Raw genomic sequence first — 20,237 nt, 5'->3', positions numbered from 1 at the left:
GGAGTCCAGAACTAGAGGGCATAGGTTTAGGGTGAGAGGGGAAAGATATAAAAGAGACCTAAGGGGTAACTTTTTCACGCAGAGGGTGGTACGTGTATGGAATGAGCTGCCAGAGGATGTGGTGGAGGCTCGTACAATTGCAACATTTAAGAGGCATTTGGATGGGTATATGAATAGGAAGGGTTTGGAGGGATATGGGCCTGGTGCTGGCAGGTGGGACTAGATTGGGTTGGAATATCTGGTCGACATGGACGGGTTGGGCCAAAGGATCTGTTTCCATGCTGTACATCTCTAGGACTCTATGCTGTCAATTTTGTAACCTCATATTCTTTACCTATCTTTATCATCAGCAAATTTGACAACCATACCTTCATACCCTCATCTAGATCCTTCTTTCAAATATGAAAGAGACTGTTGCATGATAGACCACCCTCTGATTCAATTGGGCTGACAGTTACTAAAAACAAATCAAGCACCAGCCACTTCTGTTTGTGTTTCTGATTTCCAGCATCTGCAGTTGTGTTTTTTTTTCTCTTTTGAGGAGTAGGATGAATGATTCAAATCAGAAACTTGGTCTAAACTATTCAGGAGATAGGACAAACTAATTTGTTTCACAGTTGCAAAGTCCAGGAAGATAACTAATTTTGAAAAGTGTTATGATAAAATATTAGCTTAGCCTTGATTGCACACAATTATATCATCTGATTAGCTGATTAACATGTCTATTGTAAATATTGTATTACTGTTATACATTTGCTTAGTCACCTATTGTTCAACCAAAACACACATTGCTGTTCTGCTGCTTTTAGTCGTCAGACAAACAAGATAGACCTAAATATCACATTCACAGAAACATAACCAACACAAAATCACCGGGAGCTAGACACAATATAATTTAATGTAGTAACCAATATAAGTAGAATACAGGGGTAGAAGAAACCCAGATATATAATACACATTAATCATTACTGTAACGACTACAAACACTGAAAAGACAGCTAACTCTAATTTCTGAAAAGAGAAACTTCACATTGTGATTTTAAGGTATTCGACCATACATACTGAAATGGGTAGCTAAGTGGCTGATAAAATATAATTTAAATATAAAATAAGGAGTACAAGTCTAAAGGGGATGCAGGGACCAGAGGTCATACATGCATAAATCAATGAAAGCAGCAGGGCAAGTGGAGTTAGCCATTCATAAAGCATATAGGATCCTGGGCTTTATCACAGAGAACAGTAGGAAGAAAGTTTACAGTAAATCTCTGCAAAACACAAATAAAAGTGAAATACTCCTGGAAATCTAAAGTAAAAACAAAAAAGTGCAGGCCTGGCAGCATCTCGAGCGAGAAAAAAAATTAACATGATGAGTCCGATATCACTACTTCAGAACAGTACAACCTACTGCTTCAGTTGGAAGATTGTATTGACAGTCCCCAAGTTGTCAATGGGTTCCGTTCTGGAGTACTTTTGCAAGTTGGTTTGTACGCAAGTCAGAACACAATACAGGAAATATAAAATAGCTGTGCATAAGTACAAGGAAACATTTGTATGTCAGATTTTTAAAACGAATAAGAACACACGCCTGTATGGGATCGCGTTGGTAAGGTGGGGACTGCCTGTATCACACACATGCAGTTCGGAGCATCTCAATTAGAAAAGGGCTTGAAGGTTTCAGATAGGGTGCAGAAAACATTCAGAATAAATGATTTCAGAGACGAGGCATTTCAGTTATGCGACAGATCAGAGGAGAATGCAAAGCCATAAGATGTTGGATCAGAAGTAGACCATTCAGCCCATTGAGTCTGCTCAGCCAATGAGATCATGGCTGATCTGATAATACTCAACTCCATTGTCCTGCCCTTTCCCTATAACCAGATTCCCTTACAGAGTGAAATCTGTATCTCAGCTTTAAATAGATATTTTCTAAATCAACCTGTTCAGAGACTTTATCAAGAGAGGACTTGAATTTAGGCCTCCTTGCTCAGACACTACCACCTGTGACACATGAATTCAAGATTCTCAGCCTTCAATATACTTAACACAACCTTCATTTTTATCATGATTTGGAGATGCCAGTGTTGGACTGGGGTGTACAAAGTTAAAAATCACAACACCAGGTTAGAGTCCAACAGGTTTAATTGGAAGCACCAGCTTTCGGAGCGCTGCTCCTTCATCAGGTAGTTGTGGAGGACACAATTGTAAGGCACAGAATTTATAGCAAACGTTTACAGTGTGATGTAACTGAAATTATACATTGAAAAATACCTGGATTGTTTGTTGAGTCTTTCATCTCTTAGAATGACCATGGTAGTTTCACTTCTTTCATATGTTTAAAAGTTACATTCTCAGGTTAACTGCAACAATTGGTCTCAGCCAGATAATATGTTGAAGGTGTCAGCCCCCTGTGTGCTGTAGTCTGTGCCATAATGTTTAGACTGATTCTAATCTAAAAAGTGAGTTAACAGAGTCTTACATGGATTCATGCAGTTCTTGAACAAAGTACAATGTAACTCTGCAAGTACAAATTCACCCCACAAACATATGTATATGTGTGCGTGTGTGTGTGCATGTCTGGGGTGGGGGGTTGTGAGTGTGAGAGAGTGTATATGTGAGTGTAGAGTGTCTAAGTCTGTGAGAGGGTGCATGTGTGTGCTCGTGTATAAGAGTGCATGTCTGTGTGTGCGTGTGTATAGGAGTGAGTGTACATGTATAGGAGTAAGTGTGTGCATGCATGCGCGTGTGCGTATGCGTATGGAGGAATGCTTGTGTGTGTGTGTGTGTGTACTGCAATGGTGGTCACCTGTAGTGTGACATGAACCCAAGGACCCACGGGACCTTAGGTTCATGTCATACTACAGGTGACCACCACTGCACTATACATGCACACAGGCGCACACACACACTCCCACACGCATCCTCTCAAACTTAGACACTCTACACTCACATATACATTTGTGGGGTGTATTTGTACTTGCTGAGTTACATTGTACTTTGCTGTGCCACTGTGCTTTCTGCAGTCTTTCACCATTTAAATAATAGAGGAACCTCGATTATCCGGCAAGATCGCAAGGTCCCAATGCTTGGCTAAACTATGGCATTCGATTATCTGGAATTCAATTAACCGAATGAAATACTTCCCGCCCATGTACTTTGGATAATTGAGGTTTCTCTGTATTCAGCTTCTGTTTGCCTGCCAAAGTGCATATCTTCACATTTCTATCTGCCAGGTTTTTCAGCCCATTCATTCAACCTGTCTATATACCCTCTGTAGACAGGGTCATTCTCACCACTTGCTATTCCTATTTTTGTGTATTCTGCAAACTTGGCTATAATACATTCACTTTCCTCATCCAAGTTTTAATATATATTGTCAATAATTATGGCCCCATTACTGATCCTTGTGACGCTCCCCTACTTACAGATCGCCACCCTGAAAATAACCCCTTATCCCAACACTCGGTCTTCCATTAAAAACTGAAGGAACTGCAGATGCTGAAAATCAAAAACAAAAACAGAAATTGCTGCAAAAACTCAGGTCTGGCAGCAGCTGTGGAGAAAAAGCAGAGTTAACATTCTGGGTCCAGTGACCCTTCCTCAGAACTGATGGTAGCTCGGAAAATGTTTTTTTATACAGAAGATAGGATGAGGGGAGGGGGTAAGGAGTAAACGATAGGTGGATGTAGAGCCCAAAGAGAAAGAATAGTTAGACTGAGTGGATAATCATCAGGCTAGGAGGGTGAATAGCTGTTAATGGGAACTGTTAGTGGCTAACAATAGTGTGTAATGGCAGGCCATGTGATAACAAGGCCTGGCGTGTGGGGGTTGAGATAAGGGCATGGGAGAGCTCAAGCCCAAAAATTGTTGACCTTGATATTGAGCCCAGACAGCTGTAGAGCTCCCAAGAGGAAAATGAGGTGCTGTCCTTACTTAATCCATGAGTTAGTGAATCCTGTATTGGTGCTGGACTAACTCCAAAACATTGGGCTCCTGTGTCATTAGTTAGCCATATGTATGATACCTCACTGAACACTTTTTAGAAACCCAAGTATATTACATTTACTGCTTTCCCTTTGTTTATTCTGCACATTATCTCCTCAAAAGAATTTCAATAAGTTTGTCAGGCATGATTCCCCCTTTGTGATGCCATGCTGACTCTACTGATTATAGCGTGTGTTTCTAAATGCTCTGCGATTATATCCTTGAATAGACAAACAAATGATAAATGTTAAAAGCTCACTGACTCGTTGTTTGGTTTCCTTCCCTGTTTGAATGAGAGTGTTACATTGGCAGTTTTTCAATTCTCTGGGACTTTGAGACTCTGCGAGAATCCTTGGAAGAGGACCACCAATACGATCTCTATAGCTATTTGCTTTCATGTTCTGGGAAGCAACCCAAATAAGTTGAGTTTGTTCAGGTTGAAGGGTATTATAAGGGATAACATAATGCTCCTTTTGGACAATGTACTATAAGATAGAAGTTGGACACTGCAATTTAATTAATAAGCTAACAAGAGAGGCTATTTTCCTGCAACTTGAAGATGAAGTGAAATTGTGTGGTGTACACCTTAGCTAAACAAGACAATATTACTTTGTGGAGCAGTGAGATAAGATCCTTTCAGACAGCGTAGTATCACAAATCCTTGAGTGAAGGAGAAAAAACACCATCTCACGATGGCTTTCGGATTGGTCCAGCTGCAGTTTCCTACAGACTTGAGTGTGCAATGCACTCAGAGCCATCAGGAAGCCTGTAAACAAGCAGCATTTACACCATTTCTCTCAGACTGAAACAAAACCGGAGATTCGAAAGAAAGAATTCCAAAGTACAAGAAAGGACCCAAGTCCACCCGATCAGCAACTGAATCGAAGAGTGACCATAACTCTGCAGATAACAATGTCTCACAAGGAAGAAAAAGATCGGAGAAAAAAAAACCCTTCCCGTTTGTGGCATGAGCTTTTTAACCAGAAAATTTCTTTTCCTTTCTATATTTTTTCATTCCTAACATTTGTGTCAAATGATCTTTTTCTTAAAATCGGTCTTATTTGTGAATGAATGTGCGCTACAGTTTCAAATTAATATGGTTGAGTCACATAGTAGTAAACTAGTAATCCAATTTTTTTTGCCAATTGTTACTATAAACAAGTGTTTTCCTTAGTTATTTTCTTGTTAGTAATGAAACCTGGTATGAATTACTTATGTTCTGAATTGCAGTCAGTTTGGCAAACTAATCTTGTAGTTTAAGTGGGTCGTTATACGTTTGTGATGGCTTGTGAAATAATGGGGGTTGATAATTGCCACACTCTTCTCAATTCACTCATGACTGTTCAAAATTGTGATGAATCTAGACAGAGTAATAGAGAAGCTGCTCCTATTGGTTGACGGAGAGATCCACGGTACATTGATGCAAGGTGAAAGGTGAAAGAGGCGATGGTGATTCAAGGAAAAGTATTTTAAAAGATGCTGCGAAGACAGGGCTTCACAAACTGCTCATTAGCAGCAATGGCTGTGTGGAGCTGCAGTGCTTTACCCAAATAGGCCCTTACTCTTACAGGACTCCCCAGCACCCCACACTCTCAAGGTCTAGGGTGTACTGGGTTGGGACCTGGAACGCATTGCCTGAGGTGGTGGTGATTGTGGTTTCAGAGAGAGATTTGGCTCCTTACCTGAAGGGGAAAGGTTCGCAGGCTGAAGGGGAAAAGAAGTGGGAGCAGCACGAGAGGGGTTGCTCCAGCAGAAAGCCAGTAGAACCAATGGGATAAAGGGCCTGGGCCTCCTTCTGTGCTGTGACCGTTCTAGGATTCCAGAATTACAGTCTTTTCAAAAGCAGGGTTGGGGGTGGGGGCCGGTGGGGAAGAAATGAACGTGTCAATTCTAGGAGCGACATTTCAACTGAACTGGAATTGCTTTTGCTTGCAGAGACAAATCTGAAAGGTTCAAAAGATTCTTAAAATACTACATTGCTGTTACCAGAAATACTGTATGATGGGGAAGAGCTTTATTACATTTATTACTGTGCCTCCCTTCTTCCAGGACAGTAATAAGTATCTCTGGTGCTCCATAATTTCACTTCTCGGTAACATGCTATTCTGTCATACTGACGTCCCAATGCTTTGCAATATTTTAACCTCAGAGCCTTGACTCCCAGAACGCTCAGCATAAAAAGCTCAATACTGAAGATCCCTGTCTGAGGGTTGGACTCCCACTCATCACGGTGGTAAAAACAAGGACTGCAGACGCCGGAAACCAGATTCTGGATTAGAGTGGTGCTGGAAAAGCACAACAGTTCAGGCAGCATCCGAGGAGCAGGAAAATCGATGTTTTGGGCAAAAGCCATTCATCAGGAATACAGGCACAGTGCCTGAAGGGTGGAGAGATAAATGAGAGGAGGGTGGGCGTGGGGAGAAAGTAGCATAGAGTACAATAGGTGAGTGGGGGAGGGGATGAAGGTGATAGTTCAGAGAGGAGGGTGAAGTGGATAGGTGGAAAGGGAGATAGGCAGGTAGGACAGGTCATGGGGACAGTGCTGAGCTGAAGGTTTGGAACTGGGGTGAGGTGGGGGAAAGGGGAAATGAGGAAACTGGTGAAGTCCACATTGATGCCCTGGGGTTGAAGGTGGAAGATGAGACGTTCTTCCTCCAGGCGTCAGGTGGTGAGGGAGCGGCAGTGAAGGACGCCCAGGACCTCCATGTCCTCTCCTGACTGGGAGGGGGAGTTGAAATGTTGGGCCACAGGGCGGTGTGGTTGATTGGTGCGGGTGTCCCAGAGATGTTCCCCAAAGCGCTCTGCTAGGAGGCGTCCAGTCTCTCCAACGTAGAGGAGACCGCATCGGGAGCGACGGATACAATAAATGATATTGGTGGATGTGCAGGTAAAACGTTGATGGATGTGGAAGGCTCCTTTGGGGCCTTGGATGGAGGTGAGAGCGCAGGTTTTGCAATTCCTGCGGTGACAGGGGAAGGTGCCAGGATGGGAGGGTGGGTTGTAGGGGTCGTGGACCTGACCAGGTAGTCACGGAGGGAACAGTCTTCGCGGAAGGCGGAAAGGGGTGGGGAGGGAAATATATCCCTGGTGGTGGGGTCTGTTTGGAGGTGGCGGAAATGTCGCCGGATGATTTGGTTTATGCGAAGGTTGGTCGGGTGGAAGGTGAGCACCGGGGGGGGCTCTGTCCTTGTTACGGTTGGAGGGGTGGGGTCGGAGGGCGGAGGTGTGGGATGTGGGCGAGATGCGTTGGAGGGCATCTTTAACCACGTGGGAAGGGAAATTGCGGTCTCTAAAGAAGGAGGCCATCTGGTGTGTTTTGTGGTGGAACTGGTCCTCCTGGGAGCAGATACGGCGGAGGCTGAGAAATTGGGAATACGGGATGGCATTTTTGCAAGAGATAGGGTGGGAAGAGGTGTAATCCAGGTAGTTGTGGGAGTCGGTGGGTTTGTAAAAAATGTCAGTGTCAAGTCGGTCGTCATTAATGGAGATGGAGAGGTCCAGGAAGGGGAGGGAGGTGTCAGAGATGATCCAGGTAAATTTAAGGTCAGGGTGGAATGTATTGGTGAAGTTGATGAATTGCTCAATCTCCTCGCGGGAGCACGAGGTGGCGCCAATGCAGTCATCAATGTAGTGGAGGAAGAGGTGGGGAGTGGTGCCGGTGTAATTACGGAAGATGGACTGTTCTACGTAGCCAACAAAGAGACAGGCATAGCTGGGGCACATATGGGTGCCCATGGCTACCCCTTTGGTCTGGAGGAAGTGGGAGGATTCGAAGGAGAAATTGTTATGGGTGAGGACCAGTTCGGCCAAACAAGTGAGTGTGTCGGAGGAAGGGTACTGGTGGGGACATCTGGAGAGGAAAAAACGGAGGGCTTGGAGGCCCTGGTCATGGTGGATGGAGGTATAGAGGGATTGGATATCCATGGTGAAGATGAGGCATTGGGGGCTGGGGAAATGGAAGTCTTGGAGGAGGTGGAGGGCTCCCACTCATCACCCCAACTATGTTAAATATGTGGCCACAAAAGGGACTGGGAGATCTGCGCAGAGTAATTCACCTCCCGTCGCCCCCAAAGCCTGTCCACCATCTAGAAGGCACGTCTTAGGAGATTGATGGAATACTCTGTACTGCCTAGATGAATGTATTCAAGGATATGGGTCGGGTGCTGGCAGGTGGGACTAGATTGGATTGGGATAGCTGGTCTACATGCACGGGTTGGACCGAAGGGTCTGTTTCCATGCTGTACATCTCTATGACTCTATAACTTCAATGCCATCGAGAATAAAGCAGCTCCCAGCGACAGGGGTCTGGGTGGGATGCTCTTCAGAGGCTCGGTGTGGACTGTTTCCACACCAAAGGGATTCTATGATTCTAACAGCACTGTGGATATCCCTATACCAAAGGGAATGCAGCAATTCAAGGCTATAAAGTTTTTAAAGTGTTATTCTGATTCTCAAATTTGTAGAGAGTACAAAATATGCATGAAAGTTAACAACTGTCAGGATGGCCTCATTTCCCTAAGTCTATGGTTGCTTAATATCGGTTATACCTCTAACATGCTCTAGTACTGTTGGACAGTCAACCTGAAACATTGGGCTCTCTTCACAAATGCTGTTAAATATAGTACTCCCAGAATCTCCTGTTTTTATATCAGGTCAATATCTCATCTGAATGACAGCACCTCTAACAGCGTAGTGCAACCTCAGTGCTGAGGTTCTGTTCTGGGTGTCTCAGTCAGAACTATGTGCATAAACCCTGGATTTGCATTTATACATGTAGCCTTAAAGCTCAGATGGTGAGAGGGTGACTAACATGGCTGACATGCACTGCATGAAAAAAATTCATCAGTTCCTCAGATAATACAACCCAGCCGCAATGTGCAAAACAACCAAGATGCAAACAAAAGCAAAATTAAAAAAAATTCCTTGTGTGAAGTCTGATAGTGCTGGCTGTTTAAAAGATAATGCAGTTGGCTCTCTCAGATTCTCTGTAACATCCGTACCCTTTCTTGCAACAGTTATTGTTCCAGTATTTGGCTTCCCCTGATAAGGGTTTAAAACCAATTCCACTCCCAAACCTTAACCTCTGATGATGCAATCCTCTGTGAACTGCTGACATGTCTACCATGCTGGCCTTTGTTCAATTAATACTCTCTTCTCAAAACTGTTTCAAGCAGAATTGGTTCTGAAACTGTGGCTCAGACCAGAACTTGCAGGTACAGGGATCTGTGTGGCTATACAACTGAATATTCACAGCTCCAGCAGATGGAATTAGATTTCCCAGTGCTGACCCTGACACCAGACGCTATCCTGTAATGTGGACACTGCTCCTGAGCACAGATCAGAATCAATATGGGGGAAAACTGGCAGTCAGGGATTAATACAAGGGTACCTAAGGTAGAGAGATGTTAATAACAGGCTAAATGAGACATTCCTAGGCTTGTAGTAGAATAACCAGGATTGAGGAGTTAACTAGTGGGTAACTCCATTCCAAAGACTCAAACACAATATCCGGTCTGATGTTCTGCTGTAGCCAGGGAGTCCTGCATTGTGGGGAGTGCTGCCTGTCAGTTGAAAAGTTAAGTAAATCAAAGGCTTTTGTCATCATGGAGAAAGAGCTGGGCGAGAACCCCCTCCACTTTCCTGGCCAATATTCATCCCACAACTAATCAGCTGAGCTGGCCATTATTACATGGCAGTTGAGGATTTTACTATGCAGAAGGTCAATATTCCCACATTCCAAGGTGATTAGATTTTAAATGTACTTCATTGGCTGGGAAGAGCTTCGAGACATCCAGAGGTTGTGAAAAGTGCATTAGAAATGCCTGACTTAACTTTCCTTCTTGCAGATGAGCTATTTAACTGAAGCCTGACTGCTGGATATTCTCCCAGTGTCTTGAACCAGCAGCCTTCAAACACCAAAAGTAAAATAATCATTCATCTCACTGCTGTGCTCAAAGCCTCCAAAAAGTCAATTAATTGTTCTTGGCTGCACTGCTAAGACACACTCCACATTTGATGTTTTATTGCACAGAGCAGTACACTGGCTTAGCAGGGATAATCCAAGCTAAATTCATGCCCTCTTGAAACTCCAAATCCACTGTTCCCCTCTCCTCCTCCCCTTTGCTTCCCCAGCCACTGTGCCTCTCCAATGTGCTCCACCTCTTCAATCTCAAATTCAACTTGTCATGTCAGACAGTTAGGATGTGAATATAATTTTGAAACATTTCAACAAAAGGAAAGGCACAAGCTAAATGCTCCACCCTGACACTGCAGCTCAGTGGTTAACACTGATGCCTCACAGCACCAGGGTCCCAGGTTCGATTCCAGTCTCGGGTGATTGTGCAAACTCCACACATTCTCCCACTGTCTGTGTGGATTTCCTCCGGGTGCTCCTGTTTCCTCCCACAGTCACAAAGACGTACAGGTGTAGATTGGCCATGCTAAGTTGCCCGTAGTGTTAGGTGCATTAGTCAGAGTGAAATGGGTCTGGGTGGGTTACTCTTTAGAGGGTTGGTGTGGACTGGTTGGGCCGAAGGACCTATTTCCACACTGTAGGGAATCTAATCCAATCCAGCCAGATAAACCTCAGTCCAGAGTCACCAGACATGCTGGAGTAGTATGGAAACACTGCCAGTCAAATGGTTAATGACCCATGTCTGCAGGAAGCAAATTCAGACATGTCAACAACTAATTTACAACAGTCAGCCTACTGAAGTGTGGCAGTCACTGACTGGCTGGAAAAACACGATAACACTGATAGAAGCATGTGCCCAGTTTAAGGCACAGCCACAGCGCATTACTCATGAACAGACTTCTCTCTCCCAGACACATTCTCTCAGTCATTCATGCATTGCGCTTGTGCAAGGTGCCACTGCTGGGATATGGCTGCAATGTGAACCCAGGGAGCTGATGTGCTTTCTGCGAGACTGAGACACAAGGTGGAAATATTGAATCAGCAGGGAACAAAAACTTTCCAAACTAGCTTTTGGGATGTGGGTTGATTTACACATCTTAAACATCTTTTGCTACAACTGAAGAACTTGGTAGCTCACTGCAAAGAGCAGGTAAGGTTCAAACAGATTGGTCTGGGATTAGAGTGACACATAGACCTCAGACACACCTGTGTGTACCATCTCAAGACAACCTACAACAATTCACTAAGGCTCCCTGAGACAGCACCAGTCAAAGGGATAGCAGGTACACGAGAACAGCACCCCCTGCAAATTCCCCTCCAAGCCACACAGCACCCTGACTTAGAAAAGAATTGCCTTTCCTCCCCAACACACAATGTGGGTGTCCCTCATACAACATGGATTGCAGTATTCAAGGTGGCAGCTCACCAGCACATTCGCCAGGGACAATGAGGGATAGATAGCAAATGCTGATCTCACCTGCAATATCCACATACTGTATGAGTACAGAAATGGACCCTTCGGTCCATCCAGTCCATGCCAACCAAAATCCCAAACTAAACTAGTCCCACCTGCCTGATCTTGGCCCATATCCTTCCAAACTTTTCCTACTCATGTACTTACCCAAATGCCTTTTCTACTTTGTAATTGTACTCACATCCACGACCTTCTCAGAAGTTCATTCCACATGCCAACCACATTCTGCGTAAAAAGTTTGCCCCTCATGTCTTTTTTTAATTCTCTCTATTCTCACCTTAGAAAATGTGCCCCCTGGTTGTGAAATTCCCCATGCTTGGGAAAAGACATCTACCATTAACCCTATCTATTCCCTTAATGAGTGTATAAACCTCTATAAAAGGTCACCTCTCAACCTCCTTCGCTCCGGTGAGGAAAATCCCAGTCTTTCTTAATAATTCAAACCCTCCATTCCTGACAACATTAGGGTAAATCTGAACCCTCTCTAGCTTAATGCTCTTCCTATGTGAGGGCTACCAGACCTGGACACAGTATTCCAAAAGAGGCCTCACCAATGTCCTGTACAACCGCAACATGGCATCCCAACTCCTACACTCAAAAGGACTGAGCAATGAAGGCAAGCATGCTAAACACCTTTTTAAACCACCTGGACGTATGTGACGCAAACTTCAAAGAATTATGTACCAGAACCTCTAGGTACCCAGGCCCCTACACACCCCCCCCCATTCAACAAGGCCCAAGGCCCTACCTTTAATTGTATAAGCCCTGCCCCTGTTTGTTGTACCAAAACACACTAACTTGCATTTATCCAAATTGAACTCAGTCTGCCATCTCCTTCCAACTGATCTTAAACAAAACGTTAGCCACCCCCCAGTCAAACACCTCACCCATAGTTATGATCAAATTAGATTAGATTCCCTACAGTGTGGAAACAGGCCCTTCGGCCCAACCAGTCCACACTGACCCTCCGAAGAGTAACCCACCCAGACCCATTTCCCTCTGACTAATGCACCTAACACTATGGGCAACTTAGCATGGCCAATTCACCTGACCTGCACATCTTTGGACTGTGGAGAAAACCAGAGCACCCGAAGGAAACCCACACAGACACAGGGAGAATGTGCAAACTCCACACAGACAGTCACCTGAGGTTGGGATCGAACCTGGGACCCTGGTGTTGTGAGGCAGCAGTGCTAACCACTGAGCCACCGTGCCGCCGAACTACTCATACATATGCACACAAAGAATGAGTTATGGATGATGCAAATATTTCTGCAAGGGGACCAACCAGCTAAGCACAGAGGCCTTCCTTCCAAAAGTTACATTCGTGAACCAGATGGGTTTGTATGACAACCTTTACACCTCTGCATGAACAGCACTGCTAGTCTACACTCCATGCTCAAAAGACAAACACCAATGTCCCACAAGCTTTTCACTACACCTCTGTCTGTACTATAGTAGAAAATATTAGTGACAGCTTTTATCAACCAGATGTGGCGACAGTTAAGCAATGAACAACACCGAATGGCCAGACAGCCGACCAAAATACCTGGGTTTGGGGAGGACGTAGACAGAGGAGAGAGATGGGCTGGGATGCAGGGAGAAGACAGTCAGACAGAGAAGCAGTGCTCTTCCGCAGGAACTTCCCAAGGCCTGACCCTATGTGGTTGCTTCTGCAAAAGGATCATGGGAATTATTAAGAAAGGCTGGGATTTTCCTCACCTGAACGAAGGAGGGCCAGCTTTGTGATGCACGTCTTCAAAACATTTTATAAAAGCAAAGTACAGCCTCCTTTCCCTTGTATATTTGTCAAACAGTCTTCTAGAAAGAAGCTGTAGTTAAATGCATAGACTGGTAGCTTGTGTTGGAAGTCCAGATGTCTATCCCTGGAGTGGAAATTTCCCAAAGGTATGGAACTGTACATTTTTCAGACACTTCAAGCAGTGGCTGCTTGCAGAGTCGGTACCTTTATCATTTATTGTATCCGTTGCTCCCGATGTGGTCTCCTCTACATTGGGGAGACTGGGCGCCTCCTAGCAGAGCGCTTTAGGGAACATCTCCGAGACACCCGCACCAATCAAACAAACCGCCCCGTGGCCCAACATTTCAACTCCCCCTCCCACTCTGCAGAGGACATGGAGGTCCTGGGCCTCCTTCACTGCCACTCCCTCACCACCAGACGCCTGGAGGAAGAACGCCTCATCTTCCGCCTTGGAACACTTCAACCCCAGGGCATCAATGTGGACTTCAACAGCTTCCTCATTTCCCCTTCCCCCACCTCATCCTAGTTTCAAACTTCCAGCTCAGTAACTGTCTCCTTGACTTGTCCGGACTTGTCCGACCTGCCTATCTCCTTTTCCACCTATCCACTCCACCCTCTCCTCCTTGACCTATCACCTTCATCTCCTCCCCCACTCACCCATTGTACTCTATGCTACTCTCCCCACCCCCACCCTCCTCTAGCTTATCTCTCCATGCTTCAGGCTCACTGCCTTTATTCCTGATGAAGGGCTTTTGCCCGAAACGTCGATTTCGCTGCTCGTTGGATGCTGCCTGAACTGCTGTGCTCTTCCAGCACCACTAATCCACCTTTAGCAGCAAGGCATTTGATTCCAATTTACAGAGTTTAACAAGATTAAACCTCATTGTTTAGCAAAGATAAAAGCTACAGTAAGTTTCCCATCCAGTGGGACCACCTTGTCATTCTCCACCCTCCAGGCAGAAACCAACTGCTGCAGAAACTCAGCAGGTCTGGTTGCGTCTGTGGAAAGATAAAATGTTGAGTGCAGTGACTCAACATCAGAGCTGAAAGCTGCTGACAAACAGTGAGAGTTCTGTCAGAGACAGAGAGCGAGAGAGACAGAGAGCGAGAGAGACAGAGAGCGAGAGAGACAGAGAGCGAGAGAGACAGAGAGCGAGAGAGACAGAGAGCGAGAGAGACAGAGAGCGAGAGAGACAGAGAGCGAGAGAGACAGAGAGCGAGAGAGACAGAGAGCGAGAGAGACAGAGAGCGAGAGAGACAGAGAGCGAGAGAGACAGAGAGCGAGAGAGACAGAGAGCGAGAGAGACAGAGAGCGAGAGAGACAGAGAGCGAGAGAGACAGAGAGCGAGAGAGACAGAGAGCGAGAGAGACAGAGAGCGAGAGAGACAGAGAGCGAGAGAGACAGAGAGCGAGAGAGACAGAGAGCGAGAGAGACAGAGAGCGAGAGAGACAGAGAGCGAGAGAGACAGAGAGCGAGAGAGACAGAGAGCGAGAGAGACAGAGAGCGAGAGAGACAGAGAGCGAGAGAGACAGAGAGCGAGAGAGACAGAGAGCGAGAGAGACAGAGAGCGAGAGAGACAGAGAGCGAGAGAGACAGAGAGCGAGAGAGACAGAGAGCGAGAGAGACAGAGAGCGAGAGAGACAGAGAGCGAGAGAGACAGAGAGCGAGAGAGACAGAGAGCGAGAGAGACAGAGAGCGAGAGAGACAGAGAGCGAGAGAGACAGAGAGCGAGAGAGACAGAGAGCGAGAGAGACAGAGAGCGAGAGAGACAGAGAGCGAGAGAGACAGAGAGCGAGAGAGACAGAGAGCGAGAGAGACAGAGAGCGAGAGAGACAGAGAGCGAGAGAGACAGAGAGCGAGAGAGACAGAGAGCGAGAGAGACAGAGAGCGAGAGAGACAGAGAGAGAGACAATAGGGAGTGCCCCATGGGCAGCCTGGAGAGAAAGAAACACTGAATGGGTGATAACTGGAAGTGTGATTAGTTTGAAAATGTTTAGGCTGTGCTGGGTGTAACCCATACAATCCTCAACAGAGTATTGCCCGCCACTACAGTTGACAGGGTCCTCAGCCAAGTCCCATCCGTTTTCTGTACTTCTAACTTCACTCCTTCCCTCGCCCTCACTTTCCACCCCACCAGCCTCTGCATTCCAAGGGTTCTAAGCTGCCATTTCCACCATCACCAGCAGGATACCACCAGACACACATTCCCTCCTCCTCCCCCCTTGTCAGCATTCCACAGGGACCATTACCCCTCAGACACCCTGGTCCACTCCTCCTCCACTTCCAAACCTCCACAACACCTTCCATGCAATCAGAGAAGATGCAACACCTGCCTGTTTATCTCCGCATCAAAGGCCCAAGACACACATTCCAGTTGAAAGTAGCTTCATTCAATCTAGTCTCCTGTGTTCGCTGCTCCCAATTTGGTCTTCTCAATAGACTAAGTGAAATGCAGACTAGGTGACTGCCTTATGGATCACCTCAGCTCTATCCATTACAATGGCCTTGAGCTTCTGGTTGCCTGCCACTTCAACACAACACCATGTTCCCTAGCCGCCATTTCTGCCTCAGGCCTGCTGTGGTGCTCTAGCGAGGCTCAGCATAAGCTTGAGAAATATCACCTCTTTTTCTGCCTAGGTACATTAGTCCTCAGGACCCAACATTGTTAAACTCAATGTCAGAGTGTGAACACCTCCCCCTAGGGACCTGACATCAGAATTGGCAGCCGCTACATCGGTGAGGGAGGCCCAGCGGTGAAAGATGGTGCCTGAAGAATAGCAACTTCAACACTGGTTAGGTCTGATGTAGACAACGGTGAGGTGGTGGAGGGGGGAATGGCAGCACAGGCATTGAAGATGCGCTGGCTCAGGTTTGATTAGACTCTTTAATCAATACCTTCTTTTTCCTTCTTAGTCTTAAAACAATTCAAAATGGCACCGGATCGTGGCGACCATTGAAAAGCGTTTTATAGTGATTGGAACAAGGTTAGCCAGGTGGACCTCAAAATATGAGTTCCCTGATTGGGGCTGTTTACCTGGTCCAATCAGGGAGCCCTGTCTGACAGAAGAACAGGGGTGTCAGAGGATCTGTTCACTCTGGGAGCTGGCTCTGAGGAAGTTGGGTCAAGTGGCAACAAGAGAAAAACATGCCATCAAGAGATGTGCTCGTAATAGTCGTCTTGGAGTTGCAGGGTAAGCATTTCTGGCATCATGTCACTATTTGGGAAGCTTGACTCATTCGATCTTGCTGAAGACTGGGCCCAGTATATGGAAAGAACGTGTTACTTTTTCAGGGGCAGATGAAAAGCAACAAGTAATGGGGGGGGGCACAGTGGCACAGTGGTTAGCACTGCTGCCTCACAGCACCAGAGATCTGGGTTCAATTCCCGCCTCAGGCGACTGTGTGGTGATTGCACATTCTCCCAGTGTCTGCATGGGTTTCTTCCGGGTGCTCCAGTTTCCTCCCACAATCCAACGCAGGCTAGGTGAAGGGGTAAACGTAGGGAAATGGGACTGGGTGGGTTGCGCGTCGGTGTGGACTTGTTGGGCTGAAGGGCCTGTTTCCACACTAAGTAATCTAATCTAATTCTTACAGTTTGTGGACCTGCAACGTTTTCCGTTATTTAGGAGCTTAACTTTCCCTGAGGCACCAGATACGAAAACCTTTCAAGAGTTGACAGATTTAGTTAAGGAATATTTCATCCCCCGTCCTCCTCTAATACCAACAGTGATCTGTTTTACTTGGCATTTTGAGAACCAGGGAATCCATGTCTGGATTTTTGACGAGATTAAGACGACTGGCAGAGGCATGTGACTTTGGTTTAACCCTTAATGAGATGCTGAGACACTGTTTGGTATGTGGGATTAATGATGCAACCATGTAAAAGCACCTACTAGCTGAAGCCCAACTGGACTTCGAAAAACACTACAACTGGTTTTATCATTGGAAAATGCAGCAAGTGGAGCCTATGAGTTACCGGGTGTGCCAATGGAAGTGAACACCCTCGCCAGACTGACTGAACTTGGAGAACACCACTTGAGGGAAGGCAATTGCATAGCCTCACTCAGGACATATCCTGAACAGAGAGATTCTAGGCCAGCCCACAACAAAACCCAAAAACACAGTTAAGCCTCAACCAAACAGTTAACATTTTGAGGTTCCGGGCTGGCAAGCATTGTAATTGCTGCCAGTATGCAAACTCAAGACAGCAAAAGAGTCCCACTAGGCCTGAACTGAGTGGAACTGCCAGCAGCTGCTCCACATTTGAGAGAATGGTTGGGTAAACACTGGACACAAATGCCAACTATGCCAGTGCTTTCATGGGCTCAATGTTCTTAGTCATTGTGGATGCCCACTCAAAGTAGTCAGATGTGCATTAAGTTCATTCATCAAACATGGAGACACTGATAGAAAAGTTACAAGCATCTTCTGCAATACACTGGCTCTTCGAGATGTTGGTCATAGACAACAGACCATCATTTACCAGCAGGGAATTAGAGTATTTCCTTTAAAAATCGAATAGCATTCGGCATACAAGGATAAATCCACATCAATCATCTGTGGTCTAATAATCTGGTGGAAAGAGCAATCCAAACTTTGAAGGCAGGCTTAAAGAAACAGCCTAAAGCCTCACTCAATACCAAACTGTCCCAGTTCCTGTTTGATGACAGGACTGCTCCTCATTCAACCACAGGGACAGCTCTGGCAGAGTTGCTAAAGGGTAGAAGATTCTGCACCAGGAGTCTTACCTGGACTAGAGTGGAGGGAAACAGCATCAGGAATGCCAATACCAGACAGAAGAGACAGAGACAGTTTACTTCAGGGGAATGAAGTTTGGTGTCAAAACCACAGGAATGGCCCTGCATGGGTATGAAGCATGGTCAATGTGAGATCAGCTCCCATGATATACAAAGCTCGGATTGGAGAAGTATCCTGAACAAGCACGTGGACCACATGAAAGCTGCAACCTCACAAATGGCCTGAAGGGTTACACCTGAAATGTCAATACCGCCACCTCCTGATGCTGCCTGGTTTGCTACGTTCTTCCAGCCTCCTGCTTGTTTAGCTCAGAACATCCAGCAAGACTGTCAAAACCCATAGGTTCTCCCCATCTGGCTCGCGAAGAAACCCCAGACGATGAGATGGACTCAGCAATGTGGCAGCCTTGATACTGTTACCGCCTGACAAAGATGAATTTCTTCCAAGATGCTCCGGGTGCTGGAGGCTGGCTACACTCTGGTACATGTGGCCAGTATCCAAGGCAGGGTCAGAGGAACCGGACCTGGTGTGCAAACATCCCAGGAGTAGCGACAGAAAAAGGAACGGGCCTACGTCCCACAACTTAAGAGCATGAAGAATACAGTGATCGAGGTCAGCCAGCTGAACCTCACCAGGTGGGTCTATGAGTTCCCATGGCTTTTTGCGTGGGAAATCATGTCTCACAAACTTGATTGAGTTTTTTTGAAGAAGTAACAAAGAAGATTGAGGAGGGCAGAGCAGTAGATGTGATCTATATGGACTTCAGTAAGGCGCTCGACAAGGTTCCCCATGGGAGACTGATTAGCAAGGTTAGATCTCACGGAATACAGGGAGAACTAGCCATTTGGATACAGAACTGGCTCAAAGGTAGAAGACAGAGGGTGGTGGTGGAGGGTTGTTTTTCAGGGTGGAGGCCTGTGACCAATGGAGTGCCACAAGGATTGGTGCTGGGTCCTCTACGTTTTGTCATTTACATAAATGATTTGGATGTGAGCACAAGAGGTACAGTTAGGATGTTGTGAAACTTGAAAGAGTTCAGAAAAGATTTACAAGGATGTTGCCAGGGTTGGAGGATCTGAGCTACAGGGAGAGGCTGAACAGGCTGGGGCTGTTTTCCCTGGAACGTCGGAGGCTGAGGGGGTGACCTGATAAGAGGTTTACAAAATTATGAGGGGCATGGATTGGGTAAATAGACAAAGTCTTTCACCTGGGGTCAGGGAATCCATAACTAGAGGACATAGGTTTCGAGTGAGAGGGGAAACACATAAAAGAGACTTAAGGGGCAACTTTTTCACACAGAGGGTGGTACATGTATGGAATGAGCTGCCAGAGGAAGTGGAGACTGGTACAATTGTGACATTTAAAAGGCATCTGGATGGGTATCTGAATAGGAAGGGTTTGGAGGGATATGGGCTAGGTGCTGGCAGGTGGGACTAGATTGGGTTGGGATATCTGGTCAGCATGGACGGGTAGGACCGAAGGGTCTGTTTCCATGCTGTACCTCTCTATGACTCCCATGTCCCCCTCACTTTGTCCATTTACCCCACCCATCACCTCTTCAGACTTGCTTCATGCCCCCTGTCCCAAACCTACCTCCCTCTCACCTCACCTTCCCAGTCTCATCTTACCAAGCTCTTGTGATACTCAGGAATAGAACAGCAAAAACTGCTTCAGTCTTGCCATAAGTGCTCCAAATTATCACTTGATTTTGTGATATTTGATTCAAATAGATAACACATTTGTTCCAGGACATATAGAACAAGAGTCAGAATTGTCAGGAGCAAATCATTGCAGCCTATTTCCAAAAATTGTCAATTCTAGTCCCTTCTTGTGTATTGCCTAACTCCTTTGCAGCAAATTGCGATTTTGTAAAATAGTGTGCAACCTCTACTTACAATTGAAAGCCTATCTTCCCCCTCTCCCAGGTTTTATTTCAGGAAAATAAATGGGGAAAGAGATGTAACCCTGGCTGATGACGTTGTAAAGGAAGTAAAAACAGGTTTTCTGCTGTTACATAATCGCCCTTCCCTTCTACAACACGCGCTGCTTGTCATTCTATTCCCTCTTTTGCCTTGTGACGTTACTTAAAAGCCTCCACAAAGGCTCATAATTTCAACACGAAGGTGCTCTGTAGGCGGCCACAGCGAACAAATTTGGCCACTGGTCGTGTCTGAGACAGCTTTCCGTCTCATTGCATCAGTGACCCCTCGTCCTTCCTTAATCCAACATGAAACCATCAAAATCCGTTTAAGGCCAGCTTCAGATATAGAGAGGGGAACACAGCTCAACACGTCGCGTCTGAGAGAGAATTGTCAAAGAATCCGGATTCGGATCCAAAACAAACTCG

General features: G+C 46.0%; 2 protein-coding genes across 5 annotated transcripts in view; one reads left to right on the top strand and one right to left on the bottom strand.

Moving 5' to 3' along the window:
* The window catches only part of LOC140471231 (HIG1 domain family member 1C-like), a 119,539-nt gene that overhangs the window by 95,861 nt on the left and 3,441 nt on the right, over positions 1 to 20,237 (top strand). The gene's annotated exons all lie outside the window — the stretch shown is intronic.
* The window catches only part of slc11a2 (solute carrier family 11 member 2), a 92,274-nt gene that overhangs the window by 71,267 nt on the left and 770 nt on the right, over positions 1 to 20,237 (bottom strand). The gene's annotated exons all lie outside the window — the stretch shown is intronic.

Source organism: Chiloscyllium punctatum, chromosome X, assembly GCF_047496795.1.
Source record: "Chiloscyllium punctatum isolate Juve2018m chromosome X, sChiPun1.3, whole genome shotgun sequence".
Classification (NCBI taxonomy): domain Eukaryota; kingdom Metazoa; phylum Chordata; class Chondrichthyes; order Orectolobiformes; family Hemiscylliidae; genus Chiloscyllium; species Chiloscyllium punctatum.
The sequence above is the reverse complement of the archived record's forward strand: the minus strand, read 5'-3'. Positions and strand labels throughout refer to the sequence as shown.